The 14011-nt window shown below is 43.1% G+C and overlaps 1 protein-coding gene across 3 annotated transcripts in view; it reads right to left on the bottom strand.

The window, feature by feature from the left end:
• Positions 1 to 7901, bottom strand: part of ZNF76 (zinc finger protein 76) — a 37279-nt gene extending 29378 nt beyond the window's left edge. For all 3 annotated transcript variants that reach the window (XM_063096864.1, XM_063096865.1, XM_063096866.1), the window contains exon 1: positions 7647 to 7901. The gene's annotated coding sequence lies outside the window, so the exon portion shown is untranslated. The remainder of the gene's footprint in view (positions 1 to 7646) is intronic.
• Between the last annotated feature and the right edge of the window lie 6110 nt (positions 7902 to 14011).

The following is a 14011-nucleotide window of genomic DNA, read 5'->3' as shown; positions in this document are numbered from 1 at the left end:
ATCAGTTAAAAACAATGGCTTCAGCTGTACTTGGCTTTGTATGTTTTTTCCCCCACTCACCAGGACAAAATGTCCCCATTCTATTAAGTGATAGATGCTGACTACATGTCTACTTTAAACTAATTTTGGGGATGACGTGTCCATTAGGATGGGCTATATCTTGTACTATTGTTCACCTGGTCAAATAAAACTCTCCTCACAATATAAACACTGACACCTAAATGACAAAAGGATAACACAACCAAAGGAAAGCTTCCAGATGCAGTTAAAGGATTACACTGCTACACTATGTTTTCCATAACACTTGACTTTTTTTTTTTTTTTTGACAGGTGGCCGGTTAGAGGATCTGAACACTTGACTCTTTTAGGGGAAAATAACACACACTCTTACTTCCTGCTATTCTGATTATAATTTAAGTTCCCGGGGGCTGGCCGGTTAGCTCACTTGGGAGAGTGTGGTGCTGGTAACACCAAGGTCACAGATTTGGATCCTCCATACCTCCAGCGCCACCCCCACCCTTGCCCCCAGGAAAAAAAAAAACAAAAATTAAGTACCCGGAGAGCATGCCTTTTGGCTTAATTAGCACCTAACAAAGAATGTGCCCACAGATACCAAGTGATTAATACAGTTCCACTTATTGCGAATTAGATCTAACTGAAACTTCTGAGATCAGATTTGAAACCCTTCATCTACTACAAAACTATGAGTTCCTTAAGAGAAAGACCTAGCAAAGAAGTAAACATTGCATGGAAGAATGAAAGAGGGAAGGAAATGAGGCTCACCATCCCATCCTTTCCCAACCATATCACACCTCTCCCAACTCTTCCCCAGCTCCGGTAGGCTGACCACTTTTTCCTCATCCGGAATACCATCTTGCCTTATCTCTGACATCCATGTTCACTATTTTCTTCCACACTCAAGAACAAGCTTTACCTGGCTAATGTCACACCAGACAGTGAGACTCCAACCCCGTGTTCCCTCTGCACTTAGCAGCAAAGCCTGAATAGGTCCGTATTTATACAGGGGGCTGGTCTGTAGTGCTCCACCAGGGCATGGATTCATCTTCTCCATCATTGTATCCTCGTGAAGCACAGCACCCAGCACGTGGCAGGCACTCACTGGATATTTATTACTTTAGCGAAGAAAGGAAGGAATCTTACCACCAACACCACTATCCTGTGTAGAGCTCAGCAGTTTCCAAAATGCTCTCAAATACACATATATTATCTTGTTTACTCCAAGCACTTAGTTCATTATCTCTCCCAATGGGAGGGGCTGAGGAGATAGTTCATTTCTAGTCTACAGCAGTTATTTTGCAGATGAAGTAACATAGGCCAGCACCGCCAGAGGCATCCCAAAGGATCACACAGCTACCTGGTGGAAAAGCTGAGCCTAACACCTAAACTGCCAGTGTTCTTACCACCACACTCCTCTGTCTCTTGCCCAGTAACAGTGTTCTTCAGTTCCTGAGCGAGCAGATATTTACTAGGACCCAGCAGATTTGTATACAGTTGTCCCCCCTTATCTATCTGAGGGAGATACATTCCAAGACCCCCAGTGGATGCCTGAAACCATGGATAGTACCAAACCCTATATATACAATGTTTTTTCCTATACATATCTACATATGATAAAGTTTAATTTATAAATTAGGCACAGTAAGAGATTAACAACAATAACATAATAAAATAGAACAATATAACAATATACTGTAATAAAAGTTATATGAATGTGGTCTCTCTCAAAATGTCTCATTGTATACATCTTACTGTATTGCAGGTAACTGAAACAATGGGAAGCAAAAACCATGGATAAGGGGGGACTACTGTATCCACCTGCTTACTCAATATCTTATTTTGATGTCCAAAAAACATCTCAAACTTGACATGTTCAAAAGTGAATTTCTCAAGGTCAAGGTTTAGGATCCCTGCACCAGCCAGCCGCCAAAAAAAAAGTGAATTCTTTATCTTCCCTTTAACACAACCTGCCCCCTTTCCAGGTTCCCCCATTTCAGTAAATGGAATTCCCCCTTTAGTTGCTCAGGCCAAACATGTGGGAGCCTCTCTTTTATATGTTCCATCCTATCCATCAGCAAATCCTGTTGGCTCCTCTTTCAAAAATTTATCCAGATCCAACCACTTCTCACTCTTCCATTGCTTTACTTTGGGTCCAAGCTACCAACTTCTCTGGCCTGGACTACTGCAGTAGCCTCTTAACCAGTGTCCCTCATTTCACTCTTGTCCCATTACAGCTTATTCTAAACACAACAGCCAAAAACAAACTTTTCAAAATATGTCAGATCATGTCACTTATCTGCCTAGAATCCTCCAATGCTTCCATCTCACTCACAATTCACAATATAAGCAGGCCCAACATGATCTGCCCTCAATCCACTCCCACCCCAACATCTTCTGTTTCCCCTCTCTTACCCTATTGCAATTATACTGGCTGGCTTCCTCGTGTTTCTCTAATATAACAGGCACGTTGCTGCCTCAGGGCCTTTGCACTTGCTGTTCCCTCTGACTGGAATACATGTCCCCAAGTATATCATATGCTTGGCTCACTCCCTAACTTACTTCAGGTCTTTGCTCAAATGCTGTCTTTTCAGTGAGAACTTTCTTGACCACCCTATTTAAAATTATAACACCCAGACTCCTGCCACTCTCTATCTCCCTTCTCTGCTTAATTTTCTCAACTTATATTTTACTTGTTTGTTTACTGTCTGTGTCTCCTTCATCTACTACCCAATAGGTGAGGACTGCACTATCCTCAGTGCCTAGAAAAGTATCTGGCACATAGAAGACATTTACCAAATTTAAGTAGAATGAATAAATCAGTCAGATAATAATAAATGAATATCCATACCTTTAAGATCTCCCAGTAATCTGAAAGCTTTAGGCCAGAAGGGGAAGACCCTAGTTGAGCTCTGGTCTCTCCTCAGCCCTGAGCCACCTCTTCTACCTAATGCCCTGTCTTCTTCTCAGACCAGTCCAGTCCTTTACCACCAGAAACCACACCTGAGCTAGGAAGCAAGGAAGGACCAGGGCAACAGGTGCTTGTTGCCAAGAAGTTACAACTGCTACCAGGTACAGAATTCTGCAGGGTGCTATTTTCTACTTTAGCATCCTGATATCTCACAAACAGAAGAGGTCAGAGATCGGTTAGGACTAAATATACTACTTAATAACAGTACTGATTCAGTAACAGCAGCTCATTTGCTTTGAGGTGGTTTCCAAGAAACGGTGTTAAATTTGTGTTCATCTAGCTGCTTCCCTCCCTTTAAATATTTTATTATGGATTTTCAACATACACAAAAGTAGAAAGAACAGTATAATGAACCCATTACCCAACTTCAACAATTACCAATGTTTTGCCAATTTGGTTTCCTCTATCCCCTGATCCTCTGCAACCCTCACTAAATATTTAATCTAGCTGTTTTCTTGAGAACAGGTCTATATAAGACAGACCCTGACCTTGTTACCACTGTATTTCAGCAATCTCCCTAGTCTTACCAGATATACTGTAAAAAAAAAAAAAGCACTTATATCCATTCCCCCACCAGAGCAATGACTAAAAAAGGAAGTATCTAAATTCCAGACTGTGTGAATCAAGAGACTTGCCCATTATCATGTGTGGAGGGCTTTGGAGTGGGGGGAATTATTGTGGCTAAAAAAATGAATGTAGACATGAGCTGTTTTTACTTGTTTGTAATTGACGCAGAATTTCTGAGTTAAATCATTAAGTACTTACTGATTTCCTGCTAAATATGAGGGACAGGATTAAGATGACAGAAGAAAATCTAGCTCCTGTTCTGAAGGAAGTCACAGGGTGCGGGTGAGAGTAAGGAAAGTACACAAAGAACTAAAAAAAAAAAACAAAGCAGAATATGCCCTGTGCCTTAAGAATGATTTAACAAAGCTTAACAGAAGCTTCTTTTTTGAATCTATCCACAGAATTTGTAGACCCAAGGATACATCTCTTTCTTAACCCTAGTTTTGCCCTCTGCTGCATGTATAGCTGTACAGCCAATAAGGACATTAAAGGAGACCTGGGAATTTTATGACCCGCAGAATACACTTTTGGATGTGGATCTTTAATGTCACATTTTGCTACTCACCATCCAGTCTTCAGGTGGGAGTGGACTGGAAAGTCCTTCCAGGGCTTGGAAAATAATGGGGATAATTCAATGCTGCGCAGAGGCTGACACTCAAAGCATTCTACCCTGAGAACACATACTGCAAGTAGCTTCATAAACAGGATAGGATAGTGATAGTGTGTCCACGAGACAGAGCTAGATCAATTCTGAAGGATTTCCAAGGGCTTTCTCCTTGCTACCTAAATAACGGAAATCGTGGTGATCTATTATCAGAAGCCATCAGAAGTTCCCAGAGAAGTCTGTCTGGTTAGCTCAATTGGTTAGAATGTGGTATTGATAGCACCAAGGTCCAGGGTTTGGATCTGGCCGCCAAAAAAACAAAACAATAAAAAAGTCAGTTCCCCAGAGAAAAGTGTAGTTCTCTGGACAAACCAAAGAGGCCAATGAGTTTGGTTGGACACTGCCATGTGTGAAGGAAGGAGGGTTGAGAGCAGTTGGGTCATTCGCGGGGCCCTGCAGTTAGATGCACAAGAGAGTGGAGGAAGAAAGGGGCAGAGTTGGGGTGGGAGGGAGATTTACATTGTAATCAATTTGTTATCAAGATTGGTGGAGTGAGGATGGTTAGTGAGATAAGAGGAAGGCAGGAAGGAGAAGGCCCTGTGAGAAAGATAGGGAGAGGGGAATGGTGAAAGATGATTCAGGTTTGAAAAGGCAATCACTGCCATGAAAGTGAGGGAGAAATCTGAGAAGCAGGATCTCACAGGATATTGGGCAGGGATGTGAGAGGAGGATTCTTAAAATTAGAGGGTGTTTAGGTTCTGAAGGATGGGTTTATGTCAGGGTGGAAGGGGCCCGTTTGATTGAAACTGGGCACATTAGGAGGTCACTACATGAAGGGATAATTAGATGACCGTTTCACACAGCAGGATGTAGCTGAGGATGGCAGAAGGGGGGTACAGCTAGAACACTGAGACTGGAAATAGGAACGGGTCACAGGATAAAAGACTACTGGGCTAGAGGGTTTTAGAATACACGGACACATGGATTCCTAGGGGTAAGGACCTTAGATGAGAGGATGTGGTAAAGTGCCAGTGAGATGGGAGAAACCTTAGAGTGAGTAAGATCACGGGGTGAAGGCTGGGAGCTCCAAGGACTCACAGAGCGAGAGGATATCCGGGCATAAGATGACGAGAAGTATTAATGTTGATTGGATTCAGGATACACTACCCCAAAATATGGCAATGTGAGAAACTGACAGAAGCAGGAAGGTGACTCACCTTCCCCCACCCCCCTCCCCGGAAGCAGGTCATAAAGTCTTGGAAGGATTTTCTGACTTGCCCCTGAAGTAGGTCCTAAGACCCTTATGCAAGACGTGCCCTCCCTATATCCAGAGAAAAGAAACATCCTTATCTCTAAAGATACAGGGTCACAGAGATGAATCTGAATGGGCTTTGCTAAGTTTCCCCCAGTTTATCACCATTAGGTCATACCTTTTGCCCTATAGTATTTCTCCACAGCTATCACTCTTCATCAAACCTAGCATAAAAATACAAAGGTTTAACCTTTTCTTCATGTCATTTCCTTATGAAGGCTCCTGCATCATATAAAACTTATATTAAATTCGTATGCTCTTCTCTTGTTAATCTGTCTTTTGTTAGGGACCTCAGCCATGAACCTAAAAAGATATTTTCCCTCTGCTATAAGGTGTAGGCGTCTCAAGGGATATGGGGTCAAAAGTCATGAACAACAGGATGAGAAAGTGACCAAATCATGGGGCAAAAGGTAATAGAAACCTTGGAGGTCATGAAATGAGTTAATGTTGGGTTTAAAAATTACTAAAAAATAAGGAACAATGTGCTGAGGTTGACTTGGAAAACTAGGTAGGTTTGGGGGCAAGAGAGGTAATGGAGCAAGTGGGTTCTTTGAAGACTGTGGGTCAAATCTCAGCTCTGCCACTTATCTGTATGAATTTCTGGTTCACTTATTTAAAAGCAAACCGAAAACAAAGTGGGAAGGAGAAATGGTGGTGGATACAACAAATACTTCTTGGGGTTGTTGAGAGGTTAAACAACTTATATACACAAAGCTTGGCACACAGTAGGTGCTCAGTAAGCCAATCATTATTAAGGTGATTTCAGGTAAAAAACCAGAGAAGTGAGGAGGCCACAGCAGAGAGAAGAGGATGGGAATTCCGAGATGTCAGTAGTAGAAAGATAATGTAAGGTAGAGGGCGAGTGTTCATTGTCTGCTGAAATAGCACCCAGGACAGAGTAAGACCCACAGGAACTTCTCACCATTAACAACTGCTTATACTTAAGGGCTCCATGTGCCAGGCATGGTGCCAAATGCTTTGCATGTGTTATCTCAGGCACCACTATTATCCTCCCTTAGCAGAGGTGAAGACTGAGGATTCAGACAGGCTAAATAGTATGCCAAAAGTCCCAGAGGACCAGAGTCAGACTGGTACCTAGGTTACTTATGACATGAGTGGTCCAAGCTGAAGCACTCTGCTATACTGTTTTGCAAACACATTAACTGATGGGGCCCCATCAAGGATAATGAGTATGGACTATTAACAGTGTAGGTCGAGGGAATAAGATTCTTGAAGCAAGTGTACCCTGGGGGGAGGTTACAAGAGTAAGCTTCTAGGGTGGGGTACAAAAATGACTGCAAACAATCACTTCCTTGACTGCAGAATTTACTGTTTTAGCTGGAAGGAAACTCTAAGAGCATCTAACCCAACCTAATACTGATGAGAAATTGAGGCCCAGAGTGAGGAAGGGACTTCTCCCAGGTTCCAAACTCACAACAGTGGTAGAGCTGGGACTTGAATTTGGGACCACACACTCAATCCAGAATTCTTTGATGCCTCCAATTATCGCTACTTCATATTAATCTCTGCATCATCCTCAGCACCAGAAAAGCCCAGGGCACTTGCGAGTCATGTTCTAATGGACACTGGGTACAGGGCAAAGATACTGAGGGGTAGGTAGAAGATAACTGGGTAGGAAACTCCTCGAGTATGGCTTAGGAGAATGCCAGGAGAGGTTTGCGGAGAGCCACCAAGTTTGTGGGAAACACGGTAGAGCTGGAGGGGTTACCAGGCCAGTGGGTTCACTGCGAAGGTTTGGGGGTCACTAAGGACTGGGGGATCTTGGGTTCGTCTGAGTCAACTGGATCAGAACTGGTGGGTCACTGGGTTGGTGTGTCCCTGAGAACTGCTGAGGAAATTCCCAGGTTAGCAGTCAATGGATAAATAATTCAGGGTTACCTGGTGAGGTCTCGGGTCAGTGGGTGGGATGTGGGGTCACAGAGCTGGAGGCGAGGCAGTCGGGTGGCGTTTGGGAGTCATGGGGCAGGAGTCGCAGAGCGGAACGAAAGAGCAGGGACCCCGGGTGGGAGACGGGCCAGGCTGCCGTCTAGGGCCCGGCCGCCTGGCTGGGGCCGGAGGAGGGTGGGCACGCCGGGCTCGGGACCTTCCCGGTGCCCTGCGCCCGCCTGGCCTCCCACCCGAGACACGGTGGACCCACTCTTCCCGCAGCCACCAACCTGACAGCCCCCGAGGGCTACTCCGCCGATAGACCGCCATGCACCGGGCCCTGCCACCAGAGCCGGCCTCGCAACCCGCCTGCGCCATAGCCCGCCCGCCCGCGCGTAGCTTGCCTCGCGCGATATCCAGGTTCCAGGGCCGCCGCACTTGCCTCTCATCTCGGAGCGCCTCTACCGGGCCCCAGAACCCGTATAGGAAATACACGGAACGCTCCACCCCGCCCCCCTCCGCCGCGGCGGCCGTCCTGCTTATGCTGATCCTGCGGCCCCTGAAGCCCCGGCGGCCCGGCTCTAAACCGAGCCCCTTGGAGCCGAGCCCCGCCCCGCCCCCCGGCCGGGGTGACGCACGGCTCGCGAGGCCGGTCGAACGCCCGGGAGGGCGTGGTGACGTCATCACGCCCGGGTCAGGGCCGGGGCGCGGCTCGGGGCCCGGTCGTTGCTATAGCAATCGGGCGTCGCTACCTGTTTGGCCCAAGGGACTCGGCCCACCTGAGGCCTGAGGTGGGGCACGGAGGCCCACGAGCGCTCTGTGCTGTCACATCTGCGGCCGGCAGGCGAGAAGATGCGCTCAGGAGTACGGGGAGGACCGAAGGGACAGGATGTGAGGAAAACAGTTCCCGCGGGTCCCTCTGCCCGCGCTGGGGCTGCCGACCCTCCCCCTCGGGGCTCAGAGCCCCTAGGCTTCCTCTTGGCGGCCCGGGCGCGCCCTCAGCAAGAACTGCACCTTACGGTCCCGAAGCGCTTCACTGCGCGCAGTCGGCAGGCATTGCCTACTGATCTTCGAGCCAACCCCCTGAAGGAAGCAATCGCAGGTATTAATAGCTCCTTATTGATAAGGACGATGTTGAGGAGCGGTGCGGGACTCGCCTTCTGAGGGAAGGCGCCCTGACGGTCCTCCTGGGTTCTCTCATTCTCATTCCCTCATCAGCACCACTGGGCAGCCTCAAAACCCGCTATTCCTCCTTGTAGGCTTGCTTCAGGGTGAACAAAACCAACCCCTTTTACTGTTTTCCCCTCCCAGCATGGAGGGGCTGCAATTGGGAAATTTCCAGAAACCTGAGGGAAAATGAAAAGGGAGTGAGCTTTCGGTAAAAAATTAAATAAATAAGATAGAGGGGAGTTAGATAAGGAACTCCTCTTAGATAGACCGCCTCTTAGAAAAACTAGGTGCCTGGAGGAATGAGATGAGAAACTTTTCCTTCTCCATTCACGACTTTAACTCGTTTCTTTTGTATCTCCCCCGCCTCAACAACTTAATAAAAATAATTTTAAAAGGAAGTAAACTGGAAACATTTACAAAGTACTGGGTTTGGAGCCTATGGTAACTAAAGATGCCTTTGGGGGCGCCGACATCCTGATCCTTTCCTCCCCTGTCTGAAAGAGCTACACCAGAAATCACCTTTTCAATCTTAGACGTCCTGTTTTCCGATTGTATTTTGTTTTGGCACAGCATTTGCAGAGGTGGAACTGGAACCAGAGTGCTCATCAGGTTTTCAGCTTAGGTAGGCCCTGAGTGAAAATTGATGGTCTAAGGCCGGCGCGAGGCTCACTCGGGAGAGTGTGGTGCTGATAACACTAAGGCTATGGGTTCGGATCCCATATAGGGATGGCTAGTTAGCTCATTGGGTGAGCGTGGTGCTGACACCACCAAGTCAAGGGTTAAGATCCCCCTACCGGTCATGTTTTAAAAAGGAAAAAAAAAAAAGAAAGAAAGAAAGAAAAGAAAAAGAAAATTGATGGTCTATTCCTTTGGTTAATAATTAATCCTTTATATACCTCCTGGTATAGAAATAAACAGCCTGACCACTGTGGTACCCTTTCTGTTCCATTTTGGAAAGGGTAAGTAGTTTGTCCTATAGTTTGAGTTGCTGGTTAGAAGTACAGCAGGGAATAGCACTCAGGATGTACCTGTTTGTCCCCCACAACCTTTTGTCCCCTCACCATCTGTTTCCGTAGTAAAAAATACATCTGTCCTTTCTCATATTCTCTGCAGATCCTGATATGTTGGCTAATCACCTCTCTCATACACATTTAACAAAAAATCTGGGAAACCAATGTCTGAATCTGAAGAAGTGATTCTAATGGTGGGTAATTTCAGGTCCTCAAGAGAATTGTTGAGGAATGTATTTTGGAGTGTATTATTGAAGATAATTTCTAGCAGCTTCCATCCTGTCTCTCCCCGCTTCCTCCATATATATAGGCTAGTGATCCTCAGACATTTTAAAAAATGGACTTCATAAAAGAAATTTGAAGAGCTGTGTACCCCTTGTTCATTTCTTAGTTGCTACCTAAAATTTCCATCATTAATTTAAGTAATTGCAGAGGATATCATTTCTGACTTATTGCAAATTTTGAAATTTTAAACTGAAACTGTTACATCATTCTTCAATGTATCTAAAAATTTGATGACCACCATCATTCATTTAAAAATATATAAACAAGCTCTTCTCTAACAGAAATTTTATATGGTTCCCTTTCTTCTTGAACTCCTAATTCCATTCACTTCCTGTAATTACTAGTATACAATTTACAATTTACTAAATAACATACATATATTACACATTTTTATAACTTGTGAAACCTAAAAGGTATAATTTTTATTGAAAATGCATCTATTAATGAGAAATATGGTGTTTCTCCCCAATTAGTTCAGGTATTCTTGGATGAGTATTACCTAATGATAGAAGAGATAAGGTGCAACCTGTTTTTTATTTTTATAGATATAAGCATTGAGAAACCTTGTTCACATAATTAGGAAAGGAACAGATTTGTTCCAATGATATTCCTTAAGTCTTTGGTTTTCTAAATTATATGCCAACAGTCACAAAGGGATCTGTTATCAAACACTATCAAATAAAGTCCTCCATTAATTTTATTAAAAGCAAAGAATTAGAAACCAATGAACTTCTAAAAGGATTTGTTACAGTCATTAGAGTCTCAGTTTCAGTCTTATTAAAAATTATTATTTGTTACCTTTTTACTCAGAGGCACCTTGTTAATCAGATATTGGTTTCCATACTCCTTTGCCAACACAATATTTTTTGATAAAATTCTTTTAATCATTGACATGTTTTCAGGATCTTTTTGTTAAAATATTGAAGTGCAGATTCAGCTCATTCACTGTATAGAAAACATCTGCCATTTGTGGAATTGGCAAAGCCAGTCTTCAGTCTAATCAACCAAATCAGACTGACTTTCTGTCAGGAAAAAATCTGACTTTCTTCTTTAATTCAAATAAGTATGTTAATATTCATTTTGAAGAATATTATGAAAATCAGTGGGAAATAAATTATTAAGTGTAGTTTGTGAAATAGATCACTAAAAAATGTCAAGATTAAAGTTATATAGATCTACTATTAACATTATAATAAATGGCAAAAATAAGATAGTACTGTTTCTCATTGTATAATTTGGAATAATGCCATATAATATATAGCTAAATCCATCAGTTTTGAAAAGTAGGATAGAAGGTGTGTTATTCCCTTGGTAAATGTGTATGCCTGCTTGTATCAAACTTTGGTGTTCAGCTTTTGGGAACAAATAAGAATCATGTTTAAAAAATCAGAAATAACTCCAATAATTTTGTCACACTAAATCAAACTCATAGGAAGTAAATGTATAAAATAGAATGCCAGTGAATTAATTTATACTCACAGCCACCAAGTCAACTGGATTCTCTCTCCTGTTGGGAAATCTATGTGGGAAGATCGATTATAATCAGAAAGTTACCTGAGTGTGGATCTTGAGCATGGCTATTGTGATCAAGCTATGACAACCAGATGCTCGCTGCCTGGCATATAATAGGAGCTTGGTAATTGTGGAACGAATGCCCCTATCTTCATTATAGATGCTAAAGGGATAGTTCAAGATTATGGTAGGCCAACCCAACATATTTTTTTTATTACATTTTTCCTTGCTCCTGAAGTCATACTCTTAAATGGCTATATCATGTAGATATTAAATTTTCATGTCAGGGTATTATCTAATTGCAACTATTAAGTTTTATGTATCATTTCTGAGCCTAGAAATTGGGATTGTTCATTTGTAAGAGAGATTGGAGATAGCTTTCCTATACCCTCGAGGATAGTGATGGTGGTAGTAGCTGAGTGATCTATATTTCAGAATTCTATTTAGTGGCTGAGAGTGTATTGCATAAAAAGAAAAAAATATGCTGGGTGATCCTGAGTGCTGGTACTTTGCGAGAAGTGAAACACCTTAACTAGGAAGGTGACTAAGCTACCTGAGGCCTGGACAGCTTTTGTGAACTGTACTGTGGTGAGGAGGAACAATACCCTAAATTTCTCCCACTCCCTAGATCCCCCTAAAAAGATAATTTTTGATACTGCTTTTAAAGATCAATAAAGAGACAGACAAGCCTTTTCAAATTCTAAAATCATTAGGAATCAGATAAATTGCCAAGTCTTACTTGGAAGCCAGAAGATACTTTGCCTCCTCAAGGCTTTTTCTGGCTCTAGTGTAAACTATTGAGATAGATGAAAAGATGCCAGGCTGAAGAGTTTCATTTAGTATTTTAATAATAATAATAAAAAAGACAATACAAAATCCAAACATTTCTTTTTACAAGTTCAGATACATATTTTTCCCCAAGTGCAAAATACTCTATGAACTGCATCATTTGCTGTTTATTGTTGATTGTGTAGGAGATGATTACTATATTGGCAGCAGTGGAAAGCGGATATAAATACAATATTTTGAGATTTCTCCTGCATTAAAAAAAAGCCTCCCACATGGTGATGAGTATTCTCTGAAACCAGTCCAACTCACACAGAAGAATAGTTTTCAGTTTATCTAAACTGTTATAATTTGTGTTTTCTAGATAAGCCAGTAATAGAACTGGGGGTTCTAATCCCTCTAATCGTATATGTTCTTTAAGGATTCCTAGTCCAAATAATGGCCAAAGGACGGGGTGTGCTACTTTTGAAACAGGTCAAGTTTAAAGATATCCTTGTGTTGTTTTCCTCCACTTTTCTCTTACTGTGCCTAAGAAAGAAGCCAGGCAGGTTAACATTTCCTGCTTATGGTCAGTTATACTTTGTCTCTGTTCCTCTAGTTTGAGGCTGTCATATTGAAGTTAAGCAGCAGATAGAAAAGTTTGAATGTGCTATAATGTTTTCTGACATTTTAAGATATGACTTCCTAATCCATTTCAGAGTCACCTCAAACATGCATATGGAGAACACTTATCAGATATAAAAAGTTTAATTTGGGGCTAAGACCAGGACTGTATTATTGAACTTTCAGCAACAAATCTTATTCTCTACCTGCTCAAACTGAACAAATCCTGGAGGGAGTCAGAGTCACAGCTCAATATTACCTTTGGAGATTTCTAGGCCTGGGGTGGGCAGCTCAAGTCCAAGCTCTGGTCAGTTTTCTCTTTACCCTGACAGTTCTCTCAGGTTTAGGAGATGGGCCTGGCCTAATAATACAGAAAGAGGGAGGCAGAGAAGTAAAGAGGAATTGCCATGTTGCTGAGGATATAAGTGCCTTTCTAATATACATCATGTGGTGCTTGGAGCCCTCAGGGAAATGAGATCATTCCCAGACTCAGATCAGGGCAGGTTTTGTACTAGGAAAAATGAGGTGCCACAGTTCCATAGCCCCGCAAGCACCCATCCTGTAGAGAGGCCTCTGGGTTGGTTCATTAAAGGTTCCTATTTACACCATCTTCCCATTTCCATCCACTGGTAAAAACCTCTGTTCTGTCTGTAAAGCCCTAGAGAGTGCCTGAGTGTCGACTCCTCATTCAATCCACTTAACCCCGAGTTTGATGCCCCAACGCTGGCTTCCTCCACAGGGTCAGCAATAGCTTTGCCTAGGTTCTTAACCTCCAACTTGGATGACCTAAATTAAACTTAGTGGACAATAGTAGGTCTTCACTTGCTCACCAAGATCTTTTCTGACATCAGTTAAGAAGCCTAGTGGTCACTTTTAATATCGTGGAACTCATTCGCAGGTCCCATATACCATGGAATAAATGGAGGAAGTGCATTTATGTGTATGTATGGTATAACAGCCAAGAAAGGGAGCAAGGAGAAACCAAACCCTGAAGGCATAAATTGGGAAGCACCTTCACTTTGTAGCATTCCAAGAGAAATGTAAAATGTCAGGGAGGGAGGAATCAGAGTTATCCTAGCTTCTGGTGGAGATTAGAATGGCCAGAGTTGATTAAAGCAATTTTCATGGCGTTTTGGGGGAAGTGCAGACACTTCTACTAAATGACCATTTCTCCTGCTTGGAAGCAGCCATTTTACATCTTTCAGGGGCCTTCTTTGATCCAAAGAGACAAAGGCAGCCATACAGACACTCCATCCCCAAGGGGCATGGCACTGGCTAATGGATGTCAG

Source organism: Cynocephalus volans, chromosome 5 (assembly GCF_027409185.1).
Source record: "Cynocephalus volans isolate mCynVol1 chromosome 5, mCynVol1.pri, whole genome shotgun sequence".
NCBI lineage: Eukaryota > Metazoa > Chordata > Mammalia > Dermoptera > Cynocephalidae > Cynocephalus > Cynocephalus volans.
Note: the sequence above shows the minus strand (reverse complement) of the source record. Positions and strands in the feature narration are given on the sequence as shown.